General features: G+C 46.4%; 1 protein-coding gene and 1 non-coding gene across 3 annotated transcripts in view; both read left to right on the forward strand.

Annotated features, from left to right (window-relative positions):
- Positions 1-11519, forward strand: part of FHOD3 (formin homology 2 domain containing 3) — a 527184-nt gene that overhangs the window by 12866 nt on the left and 502799 nt on the right. The gene's annotated exons all lie outside the window — the stretch shown is intronic.
- LOC120881232 lies at positions 4629-4735 on the forward strand. The gene has a single exon (XR_005725261.1). It is a non-coding gene; the product is annotated as a U6 spliceosomal RNA (small nuclear RNA).

An 11519-nucleotide genomic window follows, 5' to 3' on the forward strand; every position in this document is an offset into this window, starting at 1 on the left:
CCACCTTGCCTGAGCTCTTCAAGCTTTCTGCTCCCTCCTGCCCTCAGCGCTGTCCCAGGACCAGGCCTTCTTGCAGCTTACCTGCTTTCCTGGGCAGCTTCTGAGGGCTTTCTGACAGCCCCCTCGTTGGCATCTGGGGCCCCATGCTATCTTGAGTCCAGCTCCCCAGCTGCCCCTTGGGTGTCCTGGGGACGTTGAATGCACACTGTGTCCACATGGGATTGTGATATCTTCCCCCAGACCCATTCTGCCTCAGTGAGGAACATGACTGTCGACCAGCTGCCCAAACCCAGAACCGCCCCCCAACCCTGACTCTCATCTCTTAGCTGTCACAGTCTGGTGATTCTGGCACTTCTCTCCCCATTCCATGGATAGTTCTTGGCTATAGCAAGTGCTCAGTAGAGCATGAAATGGATGAAGAATAGACATGATGGTATATGAGGAAATATCTGTCACATGGCAGTTGTCCTTGGCTGTGAACACATCACTCCAAAGCACAGAAACACTCTTAAGTTACTTACAACAACATTTTTATTATTGCTCACGATTTCCTTGGACCAGGAATTTCGGGACAACTCTGAGCACTTTCGGCTCAGAGTCTCTCATGAGGCTGCAGCGAGGTGATGGTGGGGCCCAGGACCATCTCAGAGGCTCTTCAGTTTAAAGTTTGGTGTCTGGACCAGGAAGATGCAAGTAACTGGGATCTCTCTATATCTCTTTGGTGTCTCTACCAGATACCTTTAGCATGGCAGCTTCCAGATAGCTAGACTTCTTATGTGGCCATTCAGGGCTCTAAAGAGCGAGGACCAGGATCAGGTGATGTTGTATCACTTTTCCTAACCATCCATCTCCTTGCACTGTGCTCCTTAGAATCAAGTTGCCAAGCCTGGCCCACATTCAAGGGCCAGGGAACTAGATACCATTGTTTTCTGGGAGAAGTGTCAAAGAATTTGTGAACTTTTGAAAAAGAAATCTATATACAGTGAAATTCATTTTTATTTTTGATGTTCAGTCCCGTGAATTTTAATATACCTATTGGCTTTTTAATTGAAGTATAATTGACTTAGGGTATTTTAGTCGTTTCAAGTGTACAGTATTGTGATTCAGTACATTTTTGGAGGTTATGCACCAGAACAAGCATAGATTCTGTAACTACAGCAGGATACAGAGCAATTCCAGCAATGTGGAGGATTTCCTAGGCCTTCCCTTTGTAGTCAGACTCCCCCTTACCCCTCTCCCTGGTAAACAGGGATCCGTTCTCTCCTTATAGCTTTATTGTTTCCCAGAAAGCCATCCATAGAAATAAAATCGTTTGTGTGTAACCTTTAGAGACTGGCTTATCTCACTCTGCACAATACCCCTGTGATCCATCTAAGGTGCATTGGTGGCTCATTTATTTTTCATGCCGAGTGAGATTCCATTTTATGGATGAACCAGTTTTGGCTCAGTGATAAAGAATCCGTCTGCAATGAGGGAGACGCAGGAAGTGCAGGTTCCGTCCCTGGGTTGGGAAGATTCCCTGGTGGAGGGCATGGCAATCCACTCCAGTATTCTTGCCTGGAGAATCCCTTGGACAGGGGAGCCTGGTGGGCTACAGTCCATGGGGTTGCAGAGAGTCGGACACGATTGGAGCAGCTGAGCACGCATGCACCGGTTTGTTTATCCTTTCACTTGTTCAGGGGCGTCTGTGTTGTTTCTAATTTTTTGTGGTTACAAATAAAGCCGCTCTATGCATTTGATCTGGAGGCTGATCTCTTTGCTTCTTTATGTCATACCGCCGTTTCTGCTCTACTGATTTGGGTGGAGATTTTATGGGACCATAAATTTTCATTTTGCTAGGATAAATCCCTAGAATTGGGATGACTTTTTGGCAGAGGTTTACCTGGCTCTTTTCTTAGCAGGACTGTCAGGAGGTTTTTACTTCTTGGGCAAATTACCCTTGGTCAGAAGAATTTGTTATTTGAGTCTTTGGACTTCAGACTATAATTACTTTTGAAAACACTGCCCACAGAAAGGACCATTCATTTAAAAGTTGCTTACAGTTATTCTTTATTTTTAAGGCTTCAAGGCCCTACCGTGGCTGGATCGGGGTGTCCCCCCCCCATCCTGGTCCCCCTGAGGGCTGACGTCACCTTGCACTCACACCACACTCTCATCCTGCAACTCTGCAAAGGGGCGATGACCCCATGGAGCACAAACCACCCGAAATTCCGCAGTTGGCAAAATACCATAAATAAATGAAGAGCAGCCTTGGAGAATGCTAGCATATGAAAACTGCACTTTGATCACGGAGTGTAGAGATGAAGTAAGCAGAAGTGGGGGCAGGGTAGGAAACTGAGGGTGTGCTTCTCTTCCCCTGAAAGTCTGAGACCAGGCCTGAAGTAAGGGAGGTGGCCGGGAACCATGGGAGAGGTGGCATATTTAAGTTCAGAGGCGATAGTATGAAAGATCCAGTTTTTTGAACGACTTTGACCTCTTTACCAAGGGAAAGCTCCATGTCCAGGTCACTAAGATCTCAAGATGTCCTTCTTCTGAGCTTTCTGCTCACCCCATTTGTGCTTGGCTGGATGAAACTCCCAGCCTGGGAGCCTGCCTGAAATACCCAGAGCCCCCCTTTCAGCTCCCTTTCCAGTCTGTGGTGTTGCCTGGGAATACCTACCTTCCTGAGGGCACTAGAGTGCGTAAATTAGGTCAAGGACCTAAAGGGAGGAGTTCTATGTGGCTCTTCAGGTGCCTTTAGGACCCGAAGACGTCGCCATGTGCATCCTTTAGGAAAAGGAAGTTCAGTGTGAAATTCGTGCCTGACCTGTGCAGCAGTGTTTTACTCAGCTCGCACAGATGTGAGTTCTTGCTCTTTGTCAGGTTCTCTGCAGTGTGTTTGGAAGTCAAAGAAGAATAAAGCATGGGCCATGCTGTCAAGAATGCAAAGGCCATGATGGCAACAGGCTGGCTGCGTGTCCTAACTGTAGGTACCACTTTGCTGCTATGAAAGGTGCATTCAGAGCTCCAGACAGCCAAGTCAGGGTGAACTTATACCCATCGCCTCCTGGGTATAATTTGGGGACTTTGCTTGTGCAAGAAATGGTGATTTGGCTTTGATTCAGGAGAGTTTCATTAGATCCTTTTGGTTGTGCTGAGACGTTGAGGACATCATCAGCATCGTAGCTGCCCCCCTGAGAAATCAGCCCCCCTCTTTCTTCGCCAACCTTGGGACTTTTCCTGCTCTCTGTCCATTTCCTTGGCCACTCAAGAGCTCTGTATTCCAGATTCGGCCTCTGGTGACCCAAGTCTTTCTGCTCTAATGCATCTTCCTAATTCCGAGTCTCGTGGTTCCCTTGTTCATACTGTGTATAGAAACTTTCACCAGGTTCCCTTACAGGTGAAAGTGGGGGGCTTCTGCAGAGGGGATGTGGGAGTTAAGGTGGATCTGGGGGCCTTGGGCACATCCCGAGATTCTGAGCTTTGCTTGTAGCATTAGAATTCATGCACAGTCTTTGGGTTGGGGGGCCCAGATATAAAAGCCCAGTGCTTTTTGGGCCCCAGGGCTTTGTGGGTGCTCACATGTGCACCCCATGAGTTCCTGCCTCACGCCTACCTGCAGAGAGACACCCTTCCCACTCCCCTGCACTGTCCCAGGGAACTGGATTGGTGCTCAGCCAGGCAAAGCCTCCATCTCATCTGTCATCAGCCTGACTTTGGGAAGCAGGATCTTGGTGTCCTGGCTGGGTATGTGTCCTGGCCCCCTCCCTGGTGAGCCGCCTCTGAGGCTGTGACTTGCCAGGCCGACCAATGGCAGCTGATGAGACTAGGAGTAAGAGCTAATCCCAGGCTGAGGAGCGGGAAGGGAGGGAGGTTCTTTGTGTCTGGAGCTCTGGGGTCTGTGAGCCTCTCTTCTCCCCCTACCCTTCCTTGGATAGCCGTTGCTTTCATTTCACCAGAGTTCTTGACCGGTCCTTGAAGCAGAACAGGCCATTAAGTCAATGCATGCCATTCTGCAAAGTCTAAATAGTTTAAATTCATCATTCTGGGCAGTGTTTGGTGATTAGAGTTTGCCAAAGCAGGGGGATCGGTGCGGGGTGAGGAGAGGTTTTGCCCCCCTTCACATCCAGGACCCTGCTCTCTTCTGCCTTCTCGAGCAGGTGGAGGGGATTGGGCTCCACCACGTTGAAGCTGTGGGTAGCAGTGAAGTTCCAGGCAGCAATGGGATTGCTCTCATTCTACTGCCTGGGTCCTGGGGGCTAAAGATCCACCTGATGGGGAGAGGCTCTGCTCTGAGGCCTTGCAGAGCTGTTTGTGCACATTCCACAGAGTATTTTGGTCATAATGATCCGTCATTGTCGAAGGACCTTAGGTGTCATTAGCATCTTAATAGTTTCTGATCAGTTTCCACTTCCGAGGTGTCACTGGTGAGAAAGAACATACCTGCCAGTGCAGGAGACATAAGAGACCCAGGTTCAATCTCTGGGTTGGGAAGATGCCCTGGAGAAGGAAATGGCAACCCACTCCAGTATTCTTGCCTGGAGAATCCCATGGACAGGGGAGCCTGTCGGGCTACAGTCCCTTGGTCACAAAGAGTCGGACACGACTCAACAATGAAGCACAGCACATAGCTGATTAACAGTGTTGTGATGCTGATTTTGGTAGCACATATACTAAAACTGGAATGATACAGAGAAGATTAGCCTGGCCCCTGTGCAAGGATAACTCACGAATTCGTGAAGTGTTCCATATTTTTAATATTATCCCCAATACCTGCCACTCCAGTCTTAGTTGGTGGTGGCAGAATGGTCTCAGAACTGTTTGACTCAATTGGCCATTTAAGTTTAATAGTAAAAGCCTGGTTAATGATAACAGTGCATTGTAAAACCTTCAGAAGGAAAGGAGTATGTTTTGTGGAACGTTTTATGTGTGGCAGTTTTAAGTTATTTGTTTCTAAAATCAGTACTTTTAAATGGAAACAACTTGACCGAAGGTCTGTCACAGAATTTGAGATTGATTTTAAAAAGCTTAGTGAGAAAACAAAAAAAAAATATTGTGTTAGTTTCAGGTGTACTGCGACATGGTTCAGTTACAAGTGTACAAGCATCTTGTATACAAGTATATAAGCATATACAAGTATCTATTCTTTTTCAGATTCTTTCCTCTTTTACTGTGTTTCCTAATACTGAGCAGAGTTCCCTGTGCTGCACAGTAGGTCCTCAGTGGTTATTAATTTTAAATATTGCTGATCCTCATTGCTATGTGTGTATTTCCAGAATGTATAAAATTATTGTCTTCCCCTCACTTTAAATCACCCTGGAGAAGGAAATGACAACCTACTCCAGTATTCTTGCCTGGGAAATTCCATGGACAGAGGAGCCTAGCGGGCTGCACACAGTCCATGAGGTTGCAAAGAATTGGACATGACTAGTTATGCACACACACACACACACACACACACACACACACACACACTTTAAATCAGAGAGCTATGGCCAGTCCCTGGGTCAGGCGCAGGGGTTCATGAGAAGGTGAGGAGAAGCCAGCACCCCTTTGGGGGACTGCCCGGTGCCCAGGAACTGAGTGTGTGTGTGTGGTTGGTAACACAGCCAGTGTGCACGTGACTCCTCCTCCTCTTTCTTGCTGTGAGGCTGGATCACTGAGGTGGAGGGGAGGGGCAGAGCCTTCCAAGAGGGTGGCAGCAATTAGGGTAGAAGGCAGACAGCAGGTGTCGGGGCCCAAGGTCAGGTAAGAGGAGGGATGGATGGTGAAAATGGAAGAGCAGTGGGTGGCCTGAACCTGCCCACCTTCCAGTCCTGCCAGGAGAATGGTCAAAGGGACCCCCTGCTTCCTCTTGGGAGGATGACAGGGGGAGGGACCTCCTTATGGAATCTCCAGGAGGGCGGTGAATCCTGTCTGTTTTCTTCACTGCTGAATCCCAGGTTGGCCCTCTTTGCAACGAGGTGGGGGATGGATACGGGGAGCGAGACTGCAGCAGACAGCGGAGGAGCGGGGTGGTCCTGGAGCCTGCAGAGATGAAAGTACAGGCAGGTTCACAGGGGAGCTGGAAGGTTTGGTGTCGGGCACGTCAAGTTGAGACTGCAGGGTCCAGCCGGCCAGCCCCTTCTGCTCATCACCAACCCGTCTCCTGGAGGCCAGGGCACCTTCAGGAGGCTGTCTCCATCTCCAGTGGCCTGCAGGGGCCCGTCCTCTGTCCAGTCTCGTCCCTTTGCATTTTCCGTCTCATGTTTTATGCTTTAGCAGACCAGCCGCCTTAGTCCCTCACATTCCTCACTGTTTCACGCTGGCCTGCCCTTGCTTTGCCTTCACCCTGCCCTGTCCTAGCCTGCTCCTCCTGGTAAGGTCATCCCCTTCTCTTTACACTGATGGCTCTGGTACGAACTCATTCATTCATTCCACGGACACTTATCGCTGCCTGTAAAGTGTCAGATGTGACTGCTGGGTGCTGCCACCTGCCCCCACCCCGCACCCTCCAGGCCACATAGGTACCCCTTCTGAGCACACCTTTGGATCTCTGTTCAGTTCAGCATAATGATTTAAAGCACAGGCCTTGTATCCCACAGATATACAATTTGTATATCTGCGCTTCAGTTTGTATATCTACGAAATGGGAATACATGCACCTTCCTTGGGGGAGTGGGCTTCAAGCCGAAAATGAAATTGCCCCGGAAGGCATTTAGCACAGCGCTTGGCCCACTCAGAGACAGGGAGGTGTCCTGAGGATGCTTATCTGTCTTGTAGCATCACGGGGTTGGGATTCCCTGACTGGGTCCCTTTCCTATGGGACCCAGGGGCTGGCTTCAAGAAGGAAATAGGATTTAGCCAATTCTGGAGCACAGAGGTGGTGTTAGGTACATGGGAAAGGGGAGAGTAGGTTAGAGGGATGGAGAGTGAGGAGTATGAGATGAGTAGAAGCCAGCTGATGAAGGGTCTGGGTTGCCAGGCCCCAGTTCTGGCCTTGGTAACCAGGATCTTGTCCATCCATAGTGGGTCCTCATGATCAGCTGATTTGGGCTCAAGATCCAAGGCCTTCAGGCAAGCTGAGAAAGGCAACCAATGTATTTGAGTGTCTAGAAAAGCATTTAGGATCTTGTTGGGCTCAAAATCCAAGGCCTTCAGGCAAACTGAGAAAGGCAACCAATGTATTTGAGTGTCTAGAAAAGCATTTAGGATCTTGTGTGACATATGTGATCACTGAGGGGTGAAAGCATTTGGGGAGTAGTAGTTTCAGCACTTCCAGAATACTCTGCCAAGAGTACCCGGGGCTGGGGGTGGGCAGGAGGGATTGGAGCTGCTTAAGTGGTGGAACCAGGAGGCAGGTCCACTGTTGGTGGGATCAAGAGCTTCACTTTGCCTGAAACTCTGGGAGTACTTCCTAGGGCTTCCCAGGTGGCACCATAAAGAACCCACCTGCCAACGCAGGAGACATAAGAGACGTGGGTTTGATCCCTGAGTCAGGAAGATCCCCTGGAGGAGGGCATGGCAACCCACTTCAGTATTCTTGCCTGGAGAATCCCATGGACAGAGGAGCCGGGTGGGCTATGGTCCACGGGGTCGTAAAGAGTTGGCCACGACTGAAGCAACTTAGAATGCAGGCACTGGGGGTGCTAGAATGGGTGGGTAGAGGCATTCTGATATGCCTGGGCTGTGACCTCCCCGCAAGCCAGCAAGGGTTACGTTCTATGAGTAATAAAACATGCTAGCTGAAGTTTCCCATTATCTGCAGTCTTTCCTTGCAGAAGATCCCATCCACTGCAGTCTTTTAAAGTGTCTTCTTTGCTCATGTTAAGTGGAAGAATTTGCTGGTGTGCCCCACTGCAGGACTCTGTTCTAAATTTTCCTTGCCGTCTGCTTCGCTTACTGCTGCCAACTCCCCGTCTTTTGTGGCCTGGGTGACTGGTGCCCAGAGAAGAGTGTGTTGAGCTGAGTTGAGAGAAGAAAGCTGGTTTGGTTAGAAGAGTCTTATTTTGGATCCTGTGGCCAACGGCCAAAGTAATCTGACGTGCTTAATTTGATATTCCTGGCTGTCCACAACCTGAATTCAGCCCGTCTTTGTCCTGCTCTGCTGTTCCCTGACACATTGATCTACCAGCTGTTTCTTGCCTTTTCAGGCTCCCTCTTTAAATATCCAGAGAAGGAAATGTCAACCCACTCCAGTATTCTCGCCTGGAGAATTCTATGGACAAAGGAGCCTGGCAAGCTACAGTCCATGGGGTCGCAAAGAGTCAGATACAACTGAGTGACTGTCACTCACTCACTCACTCACTCACTCACTCACTCACTCACTCACTCTCTCTTTGAATATCCATAAGTGGAGGTCCCTGGCAGTAAATAGAGAAGTTGATTCTGGGCCTTTGTGTCCTAGTGTGTTTTCCAGACTGTATACATTTGTGAAGGTAGGTTTGGGGAGGCAGGAAAAACTTGCCTTTAGGCAGCTGTACCTGCCTCCTGAGCTATTCTCTGAGTGAGCCACACTCTGTACCAGTAACTAGCTACTCCCTTTGCTCCAAACCTTCCTAGATTGCAGGGGCTGCCCTGACAGTTGCTGTGGCCTCCATGAAGCCTGCTTTGCTGAGCCTGGCCAGAAGTAATCATCCTGCTGCTCGCCCTCCCAGTGATGGGTCTCTACCTTTCCCCAATTTTCTTTCTCTTTAGATTATGATTTGTTGTTGTTCAGTTACTAAGTCATGTCCAGCTCTTTGCAACCCCGTGGATTGCAGCACGACAGGCTTTCCTGTCCTTCACCATCTCCCAGAGTTTGCTCAAACTCATGTTCGTCGAGTCGGTGATGCCATCCAACTATCTCATCCTCTGGCACCCCCTTCTCCTCTTGTCTCAATAATTTTGAATTCGTTTTCCCTTGGGAGAGGAGGGATACTCACTGGCTAGGATCCTGCTTTCATGGATCTTTGTATTCCCTGAAGTGATTGCCACTGCTTCCTCTAACTCTTTTTCAGTCATTTATTTTCTTTTTACTTTTCTTTTCTTCAAATTTATAGAATTAATTTTTTTAAAAATGAGTTTTCCATCCTGGTTCTAGGTTTCTGGTATGTATTTTAGGAAGTGACTGAAGATGAAATCTGTAAAGATCATTTGCATTTCAAGTTTAATTCCTCATGTTACTGTCTAGTCTCTGAGGTCCTCTAGCCAAAAAAACAAACAAAAAAAATGATTCTTAACCAGCACCGGCTGAGAAGCTGAAAGGCGGAATAGAACTACAGATAGTCTCATGATGCTGAGGAGATAAAAATGACAAGTTAAGGGCTTATTACAAAGGTGGAGAGATCCTGGAAATACCTCATGGTTATAAATACCCTGTTGCTTCACTCAGGAACCCTGAAGGACTGTATCCTAGGAGAAATGGCTTACTAAAAATAGGCCAACAGTTATAAAGACTGAAACCCAACCTCAAATTAGCTGACCAGAATAGACCAAGTTTACAAAGATTGAAACCAAGCCTTGAATCAGCTGAGCCGCTGATTGGATTAAGATAATCTGTTCCTGATCTAGTTGCCTGCCACAAAGGGAAGAAAATCATGTAACAACATCTAGCTCCTTTGCAGTTTTAAATATATTTATGTAAAACATTCATCATTTAGCTAAAGAAGTACCAGGCATATAAACAGGCAGGATCAAGAGAAGAAAAAGACACTCAAAACAGACCCACAGGTGATACATGTACTGTAATTATCTGATAGACATTAATGTCAGTGATTAATAGATTCAAGAAATAAAATGACAAGATGGAGAGTTTCATCAGAGAATTGGAATCTACTTACATATAAAAAATCAGAAATCCGAGAACTGAAATAGGCAGTGATATTAAGCATGCCTGTGTGCTAAGCTGCTTCAGTCATGCCTGACTCGGTGTAGCCCATGAGGCTCTACTGTCCATGGGGTTCTCCACTGGTGGGTTTAAACAGTGGCATAGACGCAGCTGTAGGGAGAATTAGTGATCTATAAGAGCAGATAAGTGAGTAGAAATATCCTGCCTAAAACAGGGAGAGAAAAAAAGATGAAAAACAAAGGAAATATCCACCAAAGCTAAATGATACATAATGAAAAGGCCTAACACATATGTAATTGAACTCCCAGAAAAATAATGGAAGAAGTAAAATTCCAGGAGATCCTAACAGAATTTTCTGAAAACAATGAAATATACCAAGCCACAAACTAAAGTAGTACTGTAAACCCCAAGCAAGAGAATATAAAGAAAAAAGAAATTTGTCAGTAATATTTCTGAAAACCAAAGCCAGAAATGAAATCTGAAAGCAGTCCAAGAAAAAAGACATAATTACTTTCAAAGAAAGAACAGGAAGACTGACAACTGAGTCCTTAACTGTAATGATGGGCTCCAGAAAACAAATCTGTCCTGAAACTGTTGAAATGTTTCTATCGAGATTTCCCTCCCAGATTTCACAAAGATTTCCCGCTAGATTTCACAAAGGTGAAAAAAAATCATTTCTAGACAAGTAGAGACTGAATTTATTGTCAGCAGACACACTCTAAAAATAGTAAAAGGAGTTCTTCAGAAAGAAGCATGACCCCAGATAGAGGCGTGGATATGTAGAAGGAATGAAAATCAGTGGATAAGGTAAATACATGAGTGAATCTAAATGAACTCCTGACTGTGCAGATGTCTCATGGGATTAAAGTACATGTAAAAACAAAATATACAACAAGGAACAGCACAAAAGAATGAGGGGGATAAATCTAATTAAAGTGTTTTAAAACTCTTATTTTCTGCAGAATGGGAAGGTGTTAGTCAATTATAAGTCAAGGATATTGTTTACATACCCTTAAAATAACAGTAAAAAAGAATATAAAGTTAACCTAGTAGATAAGGAGATATTTAAAAATACAAGATTAACCTAGAAGAAGTTAAAAATTGAAATAATTGAGAGAAGAAGGGACATTAAACATAAAGGACAAATAGAAAGCAAACAGAACATAGATTTAAGTCAGATCTATCAGTAATGATAGTACATGAAAATGGACTAAATATTCCAATTAAAACTCTTTAGTTGTGAAACTTATTTAAAAAAAATGGAGCAAAATCCAATTAGATGCTACTTGCAAAAAGATGTTAAATATAGAAATACAGGAAAACTGATAGTACATGAATGTAAGAAAGATATACCAAGCAAAAAAGGTGATATTGGAAATGACACAACATATGCCATAAGATAGACTTCCCAGGCAGCTCAGTGGTCAAGAATCCACCTGCCAGTGCAGGAGATGCAAGTTTGATCCCTGGGTCAGGAAAATCCCCGGAGGAGGAAGTGGCAACCCACTCCAGTATTCTTGCCTGGAGAATTCCATGGACAGAGCAACCTGTTGGACAATAGTCCATGGGATTGCAAGGAGTTGGACACAACTTAGTGAGTGTGGACTTCCCTGGTGGCTCAGATGGTAAAGCGTCTGCCTACAATGCGGGAGACCTGGGTTCAGTCCCTGGGTCGGGAAGATCTCCTGGAGAAGCCAATGGCAACCCACTCCAGTATTCTTGGACTTCCCTG

Source organism: Oryx dammah, unplaced genomic scaffold (assembly GCF_014754425.2).
Source record: "Oryx dammah isolate SB20612 unplaced genomic scaffold, SCBI_Odam_1.1 HiC_scaffold_22, whole genome shotgun sequence".
NCBI classification, from domain to species: domain Eukaryota; kingdom Metazoa; phylum Chordata; class Mammalia; order Artiodactyla; family Bovidae; genus Oryx; species Oryx dammah.